Source organism: Quercus robur, chromosome 10, assembly GCF_932294415.1.
Source record: "Quercus robur chromosome 10, dhQueRobu3.1, whole genome shotgun sequence".
NCBI classification, from domain to species: Eukaryota; Viridiplantae; Streptophyta; class Magnoliopsida; order Fagales; family Fagaceae; genus Quercus; species Quercus robur.
In genome coordinates this window covers 6,535,987-6,548,666 of record NC_065543.1, presented here as the reverse complement: position 1 = coordinate 6,548,666, position 12,680 = coordinate 6,535,987, and the positions used below count along the sequence as shown (strand labels likewise).

At 37.4% G+C, this 12,680-nt stretch overlaps 1 long non-coding RNA gene across 1 annotated transcript; it reads left to right on the top strand.

Moving 5' to 3' along the window:
* Positions 1 to 1,979: 1,979 nt before the first annotated feature.
* LOC126702255 (uncharacterized) lies at positions 1,980 to 3,228 on the top strand. Its single transcript, XR_007647692.1, has 3 exons — positions 1,980 to 2,035; positions 2,109 to 2,180; positions 3,174 to 3,228. It is a non-coding gene; the product is annotated as an uncharacterized LOC126702255 (long non-coding RNA).
* The last annotated feature ends 9,452 nt before the right edge of the window (positions 3,229 to 12,680 follow it).

Below are 12,680 nucleotides of genomic sequence, written 5' to 3'. Positions count from 1 at the left end.
AAAATTTTAAGGTGATCAAAAATTAATAGGCATGTTATCAATCAATTGTCTAAATTCAAGTTTTTGTAGTTTAAAATAACGCATAAAAGATGATTTTAAAAATCAAATGGTAAATTACATTCGATTGGTACAAAAATTGGCATACATGTTAAGAACATATAGAAAATGTAATTCAATGGTTGAAATTTCAAAATATGAATTCAATAATAAGTTATTAGGTGGTGTAACATTTTTTAGAATTACATCAAGTGTAACTTGAACCCAGCCAAATATTTCTTCATTCGATGTGAATTTTGACAAATCTACCATTAGATTACATTATTTTCATATATTTTTCTTGCTTACAAAATTTTAAGGCGATAAAAGATTAATAGCTACGTCATCAATCAATCGTCTAAATTCAAGTTTTTGTAGTTTAAAATAATGACTTTGGCTAATTAATTTAGTGAAGATGCTCTTAGTGATTAATAAAAAAGATTTGAGATTTTTCTCAAAAAAAAAAAATTTTGAGATTTTTTAGCATTTGTTCGTTATTTATCTTTTAGTTAAAACTTTTATAGTTTAATCTTTTTTTTTTAAATTACCGCTTAATTTTTATATTTAATGCCTATCACTAAAAGCATAATCCCCTTTTTTCTACATTATCTTCTACACGTTCAGCTTATCACTCTCTGCTAAATCCTAAAATTTCTCACACTTACCGTCGGTTTATGAGGTATTTTACTTTCTCTCATTATCATATTCTGCATTTTCATTTAATATTCTTGTGTGAGGTTTTGGATCATTTAATTATGTGAGTTTTCACATCTAATACTACAAAAAATAAAAATAGCAAAATGTAAAAACACAACATTTAGTGCTTTTCAATTAGATTTAATTATTTTTCTTCAAAATGGACCATCACATATGTTCAATTGTAATCTTAAAAATAAAATGTTTATTTTTTTTATATGTATATAAAAAAAAATGTACAGTGTAATGTAAAACAAAAACTAAAGGTACAATGTACAGTGTGTCATGTAAAACAAAAACTAAAGGTATAGGCTTAAAAGAATATCAAAATTATGTGGCTCTCATTGATTCTTTATTAAAAACTAAAAAACAAAGGTGTGGCTCTCATTGATTTGTTGGGCATACAACTAACACTAGTAGACTAGCAAAGTAGTGAAGCACGTAGTTTGTAAAGTAAATGTAGAGGTTCAGTAACTTCGGTTTAGTCACTTAATTAACTAAAATTATTATTATTTTTTCTAATCATAATTATCACAAAAAAAAGAAAAAAAATAAATTAAATTCACGTGACTTTTAACAAACAGTTGTATGATATAGTATATAATAATGTTTTTGAGGACAAAGAAGTTGTAGTTGTACAATCTACAATGTACAGTATGTCAAGTAAAACAAAAGCTCTTTATCCCCCGCCCCCCCCCCCCCCCCCCCCAAAAAAAAGTAAAGCTGTAGCAAGTGGTTCTCATTGATTCTAGATTAAAAAGTAAAAAAAAAAAAGGGGGTGTGGCTCTAATTGTTTTGTTGTGTATAGAGCACACAATTTTTAAAAATATAGGTTCAATTGTTTTGTAACTTTTGATTTGTTAATCTCTCTCCGTATTTCTTATGAAGAAGCTCATTTCAAGAAACTCAAGCAATACCGCTTCATGGTCTCCTCTTCCAAATCCAAACAGAAATGGTATTTTCATAACATTTTCACTATTTTTATAAAAAATCTTAAGTGTTAAGTTGTTATTGGTTTTTATTGTTGGGGGCAAAAAATTAATCTTAGTGTTAGATTCAAATTTAAACAAATAACAACTAACCACCTATGATTTATTGTGAAAATATTATAAAAATGTTGTGGACATAGTATCTCTCAAATTTTTTTATTTCTTTTTTGCGCCGTGCCCAATTTTCAAGCACGTTCTAAATTTTTTTGATTTTTTTTCCATTATTTTTTATTTGTGTAAACAAAACTCTGATCATACTCTCTCTTTCTCCTCCCACATACAGACCCATGCCTCTCAGCCTCCCAAAAAGACCGGTAAGCTCTCTCTCTCATCGATCCTCTCTCTCATCACTCTTCTCTCTCTCATCAATCTTTTTTCAACTTTTAGGATTAGCAAGATATTGATTTCCGGATTAGAGAGGGTGTTGGTTTTAGGACATAAATTTTGGGTTTGGAGAAGGTAATAGAGTCTTTCCCTTTTGTTTCATGGTTATGTGCAAGAAAAAATAACATAAATTAAAGTCTTTGACTTTGTCTTTGTTTGAAACTTAAATGTAAAAGTTAATTCCTTTGTGGGTTTGTCTAATCTTTTAGTCAAGTTTTTACATACCCAGTTTGATTTTCTCTTCTAGGTCTTCTTTATTAATTTGGATAGATTTAGTGTGTTTCTATGGAACTGTGCTGCTCTATCTATAAATTGGTTTTGTATACATCTCAAATAGTGATCCTTAAAAAGGCTGACAAGTACAGAAAAAGAGGCATGTTAATGTTTGATTTCTTTGTTTTTCTACCATTATTTAATTTGATTTCATTTTATGGTATGTCTTGTCCAATATGGTTGTTACATGGACGGTAGTAAGGCCATTCGACTTTTTACATGGACCACTCTCATTTATTTATAATAGAATGATAATTATCAAAATGTTATACAGCTACCAATAACATATTTTATATACCAGAGAAAAAATTCCTATCACACACACATATATATATATATATATATATATATATATGCAAAGAGAGCAACTTGAATTTGAGTTGAGAGCATACCTGTTTATATATATGAACAGGTATGCTCATTGCTCTCAACTCAACTTAAATTCAAGTTTCTCTCTTTGCAAATTTCAGATAAAATCCTCACTACATCTATTTACTCAATGTCATCTTGCTAGGGTAATTTGGTTTGGAAGTCAATGTTCCATTAAAAAATAGATTGCCTACAGTAACAATCCATCACTCAGTTTATTGAGATTTTGCTAGTTTATTGAGAAAATTTCTGAAACTTGGTCTAGAGTTAGAAATTGCTTTTAAATATCTGTCTCTTTAACTGATTTGTCAAGTTTTTGGAAGTTGCTGTTTGTGTTCTGCTTTAGCTTATTGTCCTTTTTTCATGGCATTGTGGCCTTTGTTATTGCAAGGGATTGTTCTAATTGCTCTCTATCATAATTTTCAGCTTCTAAGTGGGTCAAGGGGAAGCAATTGGAAGAAGTTGTGGCCATTAAAAACACATGAGTTTTGCCAATATATGATTTGTTGCTTAGTTCATCTTGTCTGTGATTTGGGTTTTCTCATATGTGCTTCTTTATCCACCCAATTTCTTGGCTTAGCTACTACCTATATGTGGTTTGCTTGTTTGTTCTTATGCTTGAAATGTTTTGTGTTAATGGTGGTGGCTGTGCTTTTTGTTTATGGTGGTGGCTGGTTTTTGTGTTAATGGTGGTGGCTGTGTTTTTTGTTTAATAGTGGTGGTGGGTTTTTTGTTTATGGTGGTGGCTGAGTTTTTGTTTATTATGATGGCTGGCTATTTTGTGTATGGAAGTGGCTGAGATTTTGTGTTAATGGTGGTGGCTGTGTTTTTTGTTTAATGGTGGTGGTGAGTTTTTTGTTTATGGTGGTGGCTGTGGTTTTTGTTTAATAGTGGTGGCTAGTTTTTTTTTTAATAGTGTTGGCTAGATTTTTCATTCGATGTGGTGGTTGGGTTTGTGTTTATGATGGTGATTGGATTTTTGTTTTGGATTTCACTTTATTTGTTTTGTTTTTGTTAGGACATATGTGATTCACTTGTTAGGAACATATGTCACTATTTTATGTAATTGACTAATCATTTGACAAAACACACTTTACTTGTAATTGGGTAGATTTAGGTGTTTTTAATACTTCAAGAAATAAGGTTTCAAGATCAAGTGTTGAAGTCATCAAGTCTGTCCAAGAAACAAGTTGAATAGTGCAAATTCATTAAAGCTTGACAGTTGGCTCGATAGCTGCATCTATCGAGCTTAAGAAAGCTGTTTCAGCTTGTGTTTTCGACACCTGCTCGACAGCTACTCGACACTTGCTCGACACCTCCTATCTGTCGAGGTTTAAGAAAAATAGAAATTTTGATCTGTTTTCTTGGAATCCGTGAATGTGTCTTTGAGACTTCTTTTCTCCTAACCCTAGACATATAAAAGGAGTATTTTAAGGGCCGTCAAAGTGTTCACAAGTTGCACAAGTGTTGAGCAAAGTTTGTTCAAGCAAATTGTGACCGGAGACAGAATTTGCTCTAGTTCATCGTTCTTGAAGAAGTTGCTGTGTATGTGCACCATAGGGTTTTGTGACCAAGCATCTTATTGATCTTCATTGTTGGGATAAACTGAAGAACTTTGCAGCCAACAACCTTCTCTAGTTGGTGATTGAAGTCGCGTACTGGGATCCGTACATTGGTTAGTCACATACTTGGGAGCCATGCATCGAAAAGAGAAATTGTCACTATAGAATAAGTCCAATTGGGTATTGGGATAAGGGTTCAGCTGTAGGTTGGTATAAGGTACTGAGATTTCTTTACTTGTAATCGCCTGTTGTGATAATAGTGGAATTTCGAGAGTGGTGACCTGAAAATTACCCGGTGGGGTTTTTGCCGTTAAGTTTTTCCCATTTGTAAACAAATCACCGTGTTAAATTTATTTTCCACTGCATACTTAGTTTATTGGTGATTTGTTTGTGCTACCACGCGTTTGCATGTTAATTAACTTAATTAATTCACTTGACTAAATTAATTGGTTAATTTATCACAAGGGGTCAATTCGTTTTTGGCCTATCAGTTTTAGATTGAGATTTTTCCTAATTCTTTATGATTTCTCCATGGTTTGTAATGTGGGTTTGGTTTTTATTTGATGAGAATGTTATGGGTCTTTTTTCTTTGATAGTTTGGCTTCATATGATGTTGCATTATGATTATTTTGTCTAGTTTGTTATTGGGTATTCTATGGACATTTTCTGCATTGTCTTACTAATAATAATCTTTTTTTGTTGTAATACATCTTATCAGGGATATAGGTTTGCAATCTAGTTTGTTATTGATGTATTTTCCTTTATACTTGTGCAAATATGGGATTGGTGGCAAAAAGATAGCTTTTGTGGGACTACTTGAACTTAAATAATTTTCTGTAAAGTTTGGAAGCTAAGAAATCATTTGTATATAAATGGTTGTAATTACTTTGTGAACATCTTTATTGCATTTTTAGATTGTATGGATATTTTTTTTTTATGGATTTAGTTAGAAATGAATGGATTTTTTTAAAAATTTTTTATTTTATGGATTTGGTTAGAAATGAACAGGTTAATGTAATGGCAAGTAAATGTAAAGAATATTAATAAAAATAAAATAAAATTGGTGACGATAATTCTCATCACCATATCTGACTATAAGACGAAATTGGTGATGAAATAATTTGCCACCTGATCTATTGAAATTATAAAAAAAAAAAAAAAAAAAACAATCGGTGACACAAAACTTCATCACCTAATCTATTGAAATTGGAAAAAAAATAAAAAAAAAAACAAAAAAAAACTTGGTGACGAAATATTCCGTCACTGAAAATAAGATTTAGTGACAAAAATATTAGGTGATGAAAAACTTTTGTCACCTATCATTTTTTTTTTTTGTGACAAAAAAATTTTGCCACCTATCATTTTTTATTGGTGACGAAACATTTTTGTCACCAATACATTCTGTGAAGGAGCTTAGGTGATGAATGTTGTTTCGTCACCATTTCATCACCATATGTATTTGGTGACGAAATAAGGACATATTGTGACAAAGGTTTCGTAACCATAGTCCACTTTTGTTGTAGTGCTTGTGTAATTTTCTTTTTTCAGAATCACCCTTTATCTAGTTGTTTAATTATTTTTAGTGTAAGCATTTGCTACCCACTAATTGGCTCATGTCCCTAGTCTCCACTCAACAAATAACAAATAAAAAGCACATTCAAATTTAGCCACTCTGCTCACAAATTCGGTTAAAGGTATAAATTAATTGAGAAGTGTTATATACACAATATTTTCACAATAAAATCTAAGTGGTAAGTTGTTATTGGTTTTCATTTGAAACTACTACTAAAATTACTTTTTTTTTAAAAAAAAATTCTAACAGTAACAACCAGTAACAATTCGCTACTTAGGATTTGTTATGAAAATTTTGTAAAATTATTATGCACGTGTTGTGAAAATGTTGTGCACATAACATTTCTTAAATTAATTATAACAACGAAGGGGTTTGGTAAGATATGACTTTAGCCTGAATTTTTGGGGAAAGACATGCAAAAAAAAAAAACAAAAAAAACAAAAAAAAAAAAAACTATCCACCTGGTTCTTTCATTAACAATTTGTTATGAATTGAAAAATTAAAAGGATAACTTAGTCAATTCGAGGTGACTAGCCTCTTGAACTTTAGAGGAATAATGGAGTTTTTGTTTAATTTCTGTTTACTTCATTCATAATTCCTACATATAGAAATACTAGTGAGGAGATAAACCTCATCATCACAAATTCCTAAAACATAGGACACAACTCTTATTTGAATTGAAATGCAAATGTTAATCCTAATCCTAATCCTAATTTATTGAGAAATTATCAACCTAATCTACTGCAGATCTACTGTAGAAGCTTATTTGAATTCAACTGGAAAACCATCATCCTTATCTTTTTATATTGTTATCCACGTGCAATGCAATTTCTTTTTAGTGTTGTCAGAACCATAGCACAATTTGTCTGTTGTTGACAAATAACATTATATATCTCGCTTTGTTGCCGTAGTAATAAACATCTTTGGTCCATAGATATGTATAGATCCAATATGGGACACTTTTAAGTATATAACCTTTCTAATTTTCCTAGTTTTTTGGGTCGTGAGTTCTGCCTTTTCTGATCATCCTCCAAAAAACCCAGATATGATATCCAGGAACCAACTAGTTTCTCTGCCTTATTCATGACTTGGCGAGACAAACAACCCATGGCTACTATGCGTGCAGATGCAATCAGACCTCTCTGAACCAAACCCACCATTGCTTCTGGGTGGCAAAGGTGAAGAAGGTGGAGATAGGAACCTGGGACCAGAGAAGATTCTTCATGGTCAGGTATAATCATGCTTTTAATTCATGGGATCAGTTTCCACCAATTTAGCTTTAGGGAGTATGATATATTCCAGTGTCTGGAAGGGAATTTTGGGCTGCACTCAAGAGTTGTTGTACTTGGCAGTGACGATAAAGGCAGAGGTGGTGAGACTTTTCATTACAAAGAGAATATTGGAGAAAAGGGGGAGGCAATGGCGAAGAACAAGATGGACCCAAAAGGCAAAAGATTTGTTGTGTCATGCTTCAAGTTATTCTCAATGATAATTCACTGATGTACTTATTTACCAACATCCATAGCAATTGTCATCTTATTCTAAAGATCGGCTTTTACAATCTACTAATTGCTGTGTTGATGCCAAAGGAGATGGTGGAGAAGATGGTGAAAGTAGAAGTGGAAGTGCAAGTGTAGAGAGAGATGAAGGTGGAGGAGGAGAAGAAAAAGGCAAAGGTGGAGGAGCAGCGGAGGTGGAGGCAGAGACTAATGTTTGGTTTTATGCTTCAAGATTCAGAAGCTCCTGCTAAAATCTTCTTTTCCAAATGCTAAAAGTTTTTATTTTGAACCCCGAGAAAGACTTATATTTGATTTTATCTCACTATGTATAGTGTATAGAAAAAGATATGGATAAAAAATTCGTTTATAATCAATTATAAATGATTTTAGTATAGTGAAAGAACATAGGGCATAACTTAATTTATGAAATAAAACATTTTTCAGTTGTAAATGTGTTTTTTTTTTTTTTTTGGTTCTACTTTTGAATTTTATTATTGTGGGGCCAGAGAACTTATGACCCGGCCCACTTTCCATTAGGACCCAGGGCCCGTGCCGAGGAGAGTAGTTGTCGAGGATAAGTAGTGAAAGATCAAATAGCATAGAGATGCAGCTGAGGATGACCCTGTCCTCGGCATCCCAAGACTTCAAAAGAAAGAGCGACGTGTTGTCAAAGGCAGCCTTCAAAGCGCCCCCAGAAGAAAAGGCGAGTAGACTGGGACTCACATGGGGTACAGAGTGGGAGTGGTTCAAGGAAAAGACGTCACCTCCGCATTGAATGCGCCCACAAACGTCCTAGCCATATTAATGGGAAAAGACTCCTGAACAATATGGCTTCGGTTATTGCAACTAACAGAAAGTAGGAGGAGGCGACTGATGGGACAAGTACTCGAGTAGGTACCTGCCTGATCAACAGATGGAGGGTCAAGATCAATCGAGAAGGGCTATATAATGTAAAGGCTTATGCGCCAAAAAAGGGGGGGCCAAAAAAATCAGGGTACCCAAAAAAAGGAGAGGAAGAATAAGAACATTAAGTTTCATGGACAAGATCCACGGACAACCTTTGCTCGTCTCTACGTGTCCACCATGAGTACTATGACTAACCACCGTTCAGTGACCAAGGCCTAACCTTCCAAGCCCACGCTCTACAAATTATATTGTTTGGGCCCTTAACGTGCGAACTCAATACCATTTTGGAGTCATTACAAATTCAGTACTTACAATTGGCGCCATCTGAGGGAAAGGCTTGTGCTTTGGCACAGGCGGTGGATCGAGAAAGTCCCTCCATCACTTCCAGCCGCCTGTTGTTGTGCCCTAACATAAAGTTCCACTAAGGGCTACGCATCGAAGCGTCAGTAACGCGGACGGTTCTAGGGGCTTCCAACGTCAGATCAATGCCCCACACCTTGGCCGAGGGGCTAATCCCTCCAAACTTAAAGAAAATTCTAAGTTTTGGACAGAACCAAGGTATTGCATGGTCCTCGGACTCAAACCTATGGGGAAACCAACTACTTAAAGAAAAATCTAAGTTTTGGACAGAATCAAGGTATTGCATGGTCCTCGGACTCAAACCTATGGGGAAACCAACTACTTAAAGAAAAATCCAAGTTTTGGACAGAACCAAGGTATTGTATGGTCATCGGACTCAAACCTATGGGGAAACCAACTACTTAAAGAAAAATCTAAGTTTTGGATTGAACCAAGGTCTTGTATGATCCTCTGACTTAAACCTATGGGGAAACCAACTACTTAAAGAAAAATCTAAGTTTTGGACAGAACCAAGGTATTGTATGGTCCTCGGACTCAAACCTATGGGGAAACCAACTACTTAAAGGAAATCTAAATTTTGGACAGAACCAAGGTATTGTATGGTTCTCGGACTCAAACCTATGGGGAAACCAACTACTTTAAGAAAAATCTAAGTTTTGAACAGAACCAAGGTATTGCATGGTCCTCAGACTCAAACCTATGGGGAAACTAACTACTTAAAGAAAAATATAAGTTTTGGATAGAACCAAGGTATTGCATGGTCCTCGGACTCAAACCTATGGGGAAACCAACTACTTAAAGAAAAATCTAAGTTTTGGACAGAATCAAGGTATTGCATGGTCCTCGGACTCAGACCTATGGGGAAACCAACTACTTAAAGGAAATCTAAGTTTTGGACAAAACCGAGATATTGTATGGTCCTCGGACTCAAACTTATGGGGAAACCAACTACTTCAAGAAAAATCTAAGTTTTGGACAGAATCGAGATATTGCATAGTCCTCGGACTCAAACCTATGGGGAAACTAACTACTTAAAGAAAAATCTAAGTTTTGGACGGAACCAAGGTATTGTATGGTCCTCGGACTCAAGTCTATGGGGAAACCGACTACTTAAAGGAAATCTAGATACCAGGTCAGGCCTAACAATACACATGACATCTCGGATGATGCCTATATCTCCACAGAATTATGTTCAGACACAAGTTCAATGCCCTATGGGTGCGGGTAAGTTAGAATTCCGGGATATGATCTCAAATATATCATATGTACAACCATTCATACATATTAAGATAACTAGTTCAAAAATCATGAGATCCGCAACAATAGTAAGTATCGGCAAGGGCAACTAATATATAATTTAAAGGAAAAAGGAAGAAAAGAATTTCATATATGTGGTCAATAAGTTCAACTACAAGCAAACTATAAAGTTTTCAAAATAAAAGGGAAACTAGTTAATAATTAAACTAGAAACAAATACAAAGGTTGGTCAGGGCTTCTACTTCTTCAATTTCGTTTTGGCCACATCTTGGGAAGGCCGAGCAGGACTAGCTTCGGGGCCCTGGGAGACATCCCCTTCTTGGGAAGGTTGAGCATGATCGGTTTCGATGCTCTAGGGGACATCAGTAAGGGGAATTGCCTGTAAGGGCTGAACAAAGATGGCTAGCTCCTCGGCACCAGAGATCTGAGTACTGACCGTAGGCTCGGCACCCTCTTTAGGCATCTCGGGATTCAGACCTCCAGGTGCTTTTGTCGCATCATGAGGCTCTCCTCCTTTAGTCGACTCGCCAGGAGGGACGATGATCTGTGCAGCTTCTGACTGAGTAGCCCCTGCCTCGTGTGGATTGCTCATAGCCTCGGAGCTGGCGGAGGCGGTCTCACGGATGGCTGGAGGATAAAATATGCTCTCTGCCTTCCATAAGTCAGACGAAGCTTCCACCCCAGCTCGTTTGAGGGCCTCTTCCCAAACCTGGGAGCAGTATAGCCTACATACTCCAGGAATTTGAGCTTTAAGGGAGGCCTAGGTTTCAGCCACCCCGCCTCGTAACCCTCCTCGCCTCGTAACCCTCCTCCTTGGCCTTGTCCCTAGCCACTTCGACCTCAGTTTTGGCAAACTCAGCCTCCTGCTTGGCCCTCACGCCTTCGTCCTTGGCAAATTCCGCCACGCCCTTAGTATTATTTGCCTCGATCAGTTGCTTCTTCAAATTGCTGATCTACTCCTTAGCAATCTGCAATTGCTCCTCGGCAGCGAGTAGGCGCTTTGTCTGTTCCTCGGCCTGTTTTTGGGCACCAGTTAAACCTGTCGCGACACCATCCCTGGCTCGGGCAACCTCCTTTAAGTCCTCCCTAGTCTTCGTGAGGTCAGTCTCAGAAGTTTTAAGGGTACGCGCAACATCTATGCGTTTGGTGTGTTCAACCTCGGCGGCCTTACTCTACCCCTTAACTTCTTCCTCCATCCTATAGGTGGCCTGGATAGCCTGCCAATTGAGACAAGTATATTGTGAATGAAAATCCGGGAGCAAGAATTGATAGAGTCTTAGGTTTCAAGAGTCTTACCATACCCAGGTACCTTTTTGTGCTAAGGAAAACCTACTGCATCCTCATACTCTTCAACTTCTCCATATCAGTAGGAAGCAGCATAGTCCTCCCTAACGCGTCGGTCACATAACCGCCATCGCTGTCTCCAAGGTCCCTCATGGACGCATTCTCCAGCAATGGCTCCTCGTGGATCATTGGGGCAGGAAGCCAAGCACTCGGCGCGGATTGGGCTTTGATCCCTTTCCCCTTGCTTTGGTGCCCAATCTTTAACTGTTTTTGAGCTCGCATGGTTTCATCCCTCTCCTGAGAGGATTGAGATTTTCTCCCATCCATGGGTTCCTTCTCCTTAGGACTCCTCTTTCTCTTTGAGTCAGCGGGCTCCGGTCGAGGAGGCAGAGCTAATTGAGGAGGAGCAGGAAGTTTGGGGCAGGGAGATTGTGGCTGCAACTTAGTAGACGAGGACCTAGTCTGGATGGGCTGAGGTTGAGACGGGGGAGTTAGAACACTGGATTGCGGTTTTTCCTGTGCACCCTTCCTCGATTGACCCTCGATGAGGTCGAATAAGCTGGTCGGGGGCTTTCTCTTAAGACCCATCTCGGCTTGGGAGGATGTTCCCACTGACAACAGTTTCGCTTTGGACAAGTCTGGGTCACCTAGATCACCAGAAGGATCCTCGGATGGGTCAGCTTAGTCAAATGCCCCAAATCCCTCCTCGGACAGACCCAACTCACCTTCGTCCTCCGCTGCCTGATGAGATGGGGAGGAGTCCACCAATGGGATGCCCTTTGGGATAGGAGATCCTTCGGAGATCAAAAACCCTTGTTGGATTACGGTAATTTTCGGAAGCCGAGGATGGTTAGCGCTGATCACGTGCTTTGGGTCGGCAAATAACTTCTAAATAGGAGCGTACCCTAAGATTTTGTGAGCGGCTCTGACTTGACCATCCTCGTCATTTACAAAAACTGTCGCTTGAAGAACAGTCTCCAAGTCAACCCGGTTAACCAGATGAAAGTGTCGGTGAAAGGCATTTGGATTTGCAAAAAAGAGACATGTACATGGTTAGTAACCGAACCACATCAAATTAAAACGGTACAAAGGATTGGCACCCTTCTACTCTCTATACCCCACCTGGTTCTCCCTCCACCATTGGGCATGGAAGGCCATCATACCATTCCCCAGATACGATAAGAAAGTCCTTGTTCAACCCCTTGTTAGAGTCGGGGAGGGACTGGATTAGCCGAATCCTATCGTCTCTCGTCTTCATGTAGTAGGATTTGCCCTTCAAATTTTGGAGATTGTAGCACCAATTTACGTCATGATGGGTTAGTCTTAGCCCCATTTTTTCGTTTAAGCCATCCACACAACCCAGAATCCTAAACATATTGGCAGCGCATTGGGTGGGAGCTAATCGAAAATGCCTAAGGTAACTCTTCATTACCGGCCCCATGGGGATTCTCATACCCCCCTCTACGAAGGCAAGAATGGGAATTACCACATC